General features: G+C 35.8%; 1 long non-coding RNA gene across 1 annotated transcript; it reads left to right on the top strand.

Moving 5' to 3' along the window:
• The first annotated feature begins 2734 nt into the window (after positions 1 to 2734).
• LOC130997940 (uncharacterized) lies at positions 2735 to 5618 on the top strand. The gene is made up of 3 exons (XR_009093260.1): positions 2735 to 2866; positions 4723 to 4789; positions 5393 to 5618. It is a non-coding gene; the product is annotated as an uncharacterized LOC130997940 (long non-coding RNA).
• The last annotated feature ends 473 nt before the right edge of the window (positions 5619 to 6091 follow it).

The following is a 6091-nucleotide window of genomic DNA, read 5'->3' as shown; positions in this document are numbered from 1 at the left end:
TTGGTTGAACGAAGTAACTTTTCTAGGACATATTGTATCATCCGAAAGAATTAAAGTTGACCCCGTCAAGGTACAAGTTGTACATGAGTGGAGATCACCAACTACGCCTAACGAGATTCGCAACTTTTAGCAGGATACTATCAGAGGTTTATTAAAGGATTTTCCATGATAGCAAGACCGAGAAAAGAAGTTAAGTACAATTGGAAAGAGGAGTGTAAAGAGAGTTTTTAAGAGCTTAAAGGAAATTGACTACAGCACCAGTGCTGCTAGTCCCGGAAATGGATAAAGAGTATACCATCTACACAGATGCGTCAAAGAATGGGCTAGGATGTGTTTTGATGCAAGAAGGAAGAGTTATAGTCTATGCATCACGACAACTTAAACCCCACGAGATAAATTATCCAACGCATGATTTAGAGCTTGTAGCCGTTGTGCATGCCCTGAAAATTTGGAGACATCATCTCTACGGAGTTAGATGTGAGATTTTCACGGACCACAAAACTTTGAAATACTTTTTCGAGCATAAGGATATTAACATGAGGCAAAGGAGATGGCTCGAATTAGTAAAGGATGTTAACTGCGACATTAACTATCACCCTAGCAAGGCCAATGTAGTAGCCGATGCATTGAGCCCAAAGGTCTAGTCAAAGTTAGGATGTCTTCTCACGAGAGAGGATGAGCTTATAAAGGACTTTGACAAAATGAGGATAGAGATGATAAAACCACCAGGGACGATAGCGAGTATTGTTGCGACGATGCCTAGTTTGAGGAAAATGGTGATTGAAGCACAAGGAAAGATGAGACAATGAACAAGTTACGAGAAAGGATAAGAGCAGGAGATCTCAAGAGTTACAAAAAAAAAAAAAAAAACATCAGACAATGCTATCTTATTTGAGGGGAGAAGATGCATTCCCCGCGATGATGAACTTAAGAATACGATCATGAGTGAGACTCATGACACGCTTTACACCGCCCACCCAGGAGGCACAAAGATGTATCAGGTTGTGAAAAATAGATTTTTGTGGGACGGAATGAAATGAGACATAGCTTCGTTTGTAGAGCGATGCTTAGCTTGTCAGCAAGTGAAAGCATTACACCAACGACCCTATGGGAAGTTAAAACCGTTGGAGATTCCCAAGTGGAAATGGGATCACATAGAGATGGATTTTGTGACAGCTTTACCCAAAATTCAAAGAGGAAATACAACAATTTGGGTGATTGTAGATCGACTAACAAAATCTGCCCATTTCATACCGATCCTAATCGCGTATGGACCAGATAAGTTAGCACAATTGTACGTTCGTGAGATTATAAGATTGCATTGAGTACCGGTGTAGATCACCTGAGAGAAAAATAATTTTTTTTATTACAACACGTTTTTGGATGAGTTACAGAAAGAGTTGGGTACAAGGATGAATTTTAGCATAGCAGACGATAGAAGATATGATAACAACTACTATCCTTGATAGAGGAGTACATCGGGAGAATGTGTTGCCACTACTTGAGTTTGCCTATAAGATGTGAGACAAAGTTTCGAGATAGGAGACAAAGTTTTCTTAAAGGTTTTACCCTCAAAGGGGATGAATAGATTTGGAGTTAAAGGACAGGTTAGACCCAGAGTTATAAGTCCTTACGAGATATTGCAAAAGATAGGTTCAATAGCGTATAGGTTGGCTTTGCCACTTAGCTTTGGAAATGTGCATAACGTGTTTCACGTGTCACAATTGAGAGGATACATATTTTCGACCCAAACCATGTGGTTTACTAAGAAGAAATGATCTTAGAACCAGACTTGAGTTATGAAGAGAGACCTCAGATGATGCTAAATCATAAAATTCGGCAATCGAGTAATAAGTCGATTGCATTGGATAAGGTCCAATGGAGATATGATACTTAGAAAGAAGTGGAAAGAGAGCTTGAGGATAAGATGTGAGAGAAGTACCCGAAACATTTACAAGAGGTACAAATTTCGGGACGAAATTTATTTTAAGGGGGAAGGTATGTAATACCCGTGCTTTTGATGACGTGTTTAATTGCTTAAGTTTGAGTAATTAGGGTATAGATCCCTTGTTTGATTACTTTGTAAAGAGATGAGGAGTTATATGAAGTTTTCTTGTTATTTTTTTTTAAGATGTTGAGATGTTCTTTCGATGATGTGAGAATGATGTGGGATTTTATATCCGTATTTGAGTTTGAGTATTTGAATAATTCGAGATAATTATTTGAATGAGAACGATGAACTCGGAAGTGAGATCTGAGTCCGTTAAGACGTTTTTCAAAATTTTGACTTTTTGACGATGAATAGTAAAATACTGCTATTTCGTCTTTTTGTCGACTTTCAAAATCTTACGTGCACGTCGTCGAGAAATATTCTTAGTTTTTCGATACGAGTCCAATAATGAAAGTTTTATTTTTGGACGATGAGTGAATAGTAAATCGGGATTTCTCGATAAACGAAATGAGCTCGTTTATCAGAATTTCGAGAACGAGCTTGTGTTTTCTATATTTATATAGAATTACGAGTGCAATGAAAGTGAGTAGAGGTTGAGAGGGTGAGTAACAAAGAGTATGGGTTGTTAGTTGTTAAAAGGAGACGAGACGAGATATTTAACGACTAACGGGTTAATATCTTAAATATCTAACCTACCCTACCCCTAACCACCCCCAAACCTCCCAAAGCCCCTTTCCCTATTAAAGTGTTGGCTGCTACAACCAAACACTCTAAACTCACGCACAACACACAAACTCACACACACAACACCCAAAACACACACTATATTCAACGTTAATACCATTTAAGCTTTTGACCTCCGATTTGAGCACCGAGACGAGCGCCGATCATCTTTTCGATCACGTATCTAAGTAGGTAAGATCTCTACCTACGTTTTGATGGTTTTCTTTTCGATTTTCGTCGACGTCGAAAAACGTCGATTCTCGACTTTATTTTGAAACGACGTCGGATCGTCGTGAAATTTTAGTATGTTGTTCTTGGGTAGATGTTGAGCATGTTTAATGAAGGGAGTAAGAACGGAACGAACCGTAGCTATGAAACGCATGAGGGCAGCCCCGTTTTTCACATATTAGCTTGTCTTTCGATTTTTGTTTGATCGTTTTGACTTGATATTTGTGCTTAAGGGTATGCTAGAATCGATATATATTAAATTCGTATTTTTCCAAGCACGAAAATTGTATAAGTTTTTAGAGTATTATTATTTAAATTCGTGAAGTTTGGGACGTTGCATAATGAATATTATTGCGTATATGTGTTCTACGATATCACATGAGCATGCTAATTGATTTACAATTTATGGATGATAATTGTTGAACGAAATTAAAACTGGAATTCTGTCAAAATTTTACAGCAGTTTCAAGCTTATGTTTCGATGAGTTTTCATTGCTTGATGGCTCTGAAATTTTAGTATGTTTATCTATGATATGTGTATTTCGTCGCTGCAAAATTTCATGTCTTTTGGATGATGTTTGGTATTTTAAAGATATTTTGAAAAAACTCCTTGACAGAATCTGTCAACTGTTGGTAGACTTCACAAAAACGTTTATATCTATTAATCCATGAAGGATTTTGCATCACCGTTTTTTTTTAAACGAAACTAGACTTCAATACTTTTCTAAAAACATAAGATTTCGATTTTTATGACCTCTGAAACAGAGCAGTTTATTATTTCAAAAATGCCCTGTTCTGCTGTCATATTTTTCCAACAGTAAAAGTGTATGTGTTTCATTGTTTATTTGGCAGATCATATGAACGTTTTCTCTTGTGAAATGTTAACCAAATCTTCAAGGATACCTTTAGTTTTGGCTGATTAAATTTGATGGAATTTTATTAAGGTTTGCCTTGGTTTCTAATGGCCTAAACAAAATTGGCAGAAACTGTCAATCTTTGACAGCCTGCACTAAAAGAGCAATATCTCCAAAAACCTTTTACCTTTTTGGTTAACTACCATTTTTAGAGTGAACTACACTTCATGGAGTTTTTGAGATCAATTGGTATGAGAGTTTATGATGATTGAGTTGGTTGTTATGAATTTTTAAAGATGACACAAAAACAGCAAAACTTTCTAGAAAACAACTTGATTATATTTGTTTTGATGGATGATACGATATGACTAAATGGTGTGAGTTGTGAGAGTTATGATTAACGCACATAAATGTTGGTATCTGACACTCGAACAATTGGTGTCGAGTATAAATGATAGTTTACTGATAAAGAGTTTTGATGATTTTGAATTGTTTGGTTTGCGTTGAAAAGATGTCAAGATGTTAAGTTTTGAGTCGAGAGACGAGTTCACGTAGTGAGATTCACGCGTTGAAATCTCGTGGCTGACATTATATATGAATAGGTCATGCCGAAATTTTTAGTGAAATTAGAATTTGAGCATAGTCAATTCTTGTTGACCCGTGACTCAAATACATGCCTAATGGAAAGTTTAACTTTCTAATCGGTTAATTAGACGAGATGAGAGCGAATAGATCTGCTAAGAAAGTGGACTTTTCGATGTGTTAAATATTTCTTTTAATTGAAGCGCTGCTAATTATAACATAAGGATGTTATAATTAATGAGTAATGACGAGAGATAATAATTGTTATATTGATTAACAATCAAGAGAGATGAACATTAGAGATACTAATGTTTCATAAAAGAGATTAGATTATTAATCGAGGTTTCTTTTATAACTTCTCACCAATTCTTCATAACGATGAAGGTCCTTTTGGGAAGTAACGACTTGAGGGAGAGAGTGACGTTACTCATTGATACAGAGACACAACGAGGTGGGCATTACTTTTACTATACGTATATAGAGATCCCCTGCGTGTCGTAGGCCTCTTATACGAATGAATGCATGAGATGATTTAACTGTTAATTTCAGTTTTATATATCTATCAAATGAGTTTAATGTTACATTTGAGCAAGTTATTTCGTTACAAAATATTTGAGTTAAAGTTATTTCAAGTATTGTCTTGCCATAAAATGTTTAAATTTTAGTATGATATCTATCTGCTTTGGCTTTGCCAATGATGCAATCGAATTCGGGTCCTGAGCAGTTGATAGCTATCCTGTCAGGGCTAGTGTACACCAGTGACCGTGAGTCATCTAGCGGGTTGGCCGGTCAAGTGACCGTGAGAGGTGGCCACCTCTCCGGCACACAGTTTCAGATATGATAGATTATAAAAGAACTTAGTCTGATCAGACGAACTTTAAGAATCACAAATGAACTTAGTAAGCTTGGGCCTTTTTAGCGAAAAACTCCCTTGCTGTACTGTTTATGATGGCATGACAATTTATAGTTTTGAAGCATGTATTTTTATACTTAGGCATACGTGCCCACTGAGTGCTTTTGTACTCAGCCCTGCATATGTTTTCTAAATGTGCAGGTTGAGCTGATGTGATGATGGTGCTGCAATGAGCGGAGTCTCCAGGGTTGTTAATAAATAGTTAACCTGTCTAGAATATGTCTTCATACATATGTCTAGCTACTTTCCGCTGCAAGATGTTGTTGATGTTATAGTATGTTATGTCATACTTTGAGTCTTAAGAGAATGGTTTCATACGATGTATAACTTGATTAATGATATTAATTAAGTTTTATGCTGTCTTTCATAGACTGTTTTCAATTGAGTATTAATGAATAAAAATGACGAGTTTTATTAAGATGAGTAAGTTTTACGGCTATAAATGACGCCCCTTTTCTTCCCCTTCTTCTTTAACCCCATCCCTAGTCGTGGATCACTCGGCCTAACTATCCATAGTTAGGGCGGGCTGTGACAGATGAATAAAATCCTTATTCTGTATTTGTAATACTAATTTCGGGTTCCCATATAACGAAGCTTCGTTATAACTCTCTATAAATTACATATTTTATAACTCGTTTTATAAGTCGAAAATTAATTACGACTTCAAGTAAATAATAGAAATACTATTTCTATCGTATATAAATTAAATAACATGACTTTGCTAAGTCATTTATAATCCGAAATAATAATTATTGACTGCTCAATAATCCTTTAAATCTCAAACGGATTCAAATAATAATAAGAATTTAGCACATCAAAACACATATATAACAATTAAAT

The sequence above is a fragment of the Salvia miltiorrhiza genome, chromosome 8, assembly GCF_028751815.1.
Source record: "Salvia miltiorrhiza cultivar Shanhuang (shh) chromosome 8, IMPLAD_Smil_shh, whole genome shotgun sequence".
In the NCBI taxonomy this organism is placed as follows: Eukaryota; Viridiplantae; Streptophyta; class Magnoliopsida; order Lamiales; family Lamiaceae; genus Salvia; species Salvia miltiorrhiza.
The sequence above is the reverse complement of the archived record's forward strand: the minus strand, read 5'-3'. Positions and strand labels throughout refer to the sequence as shown.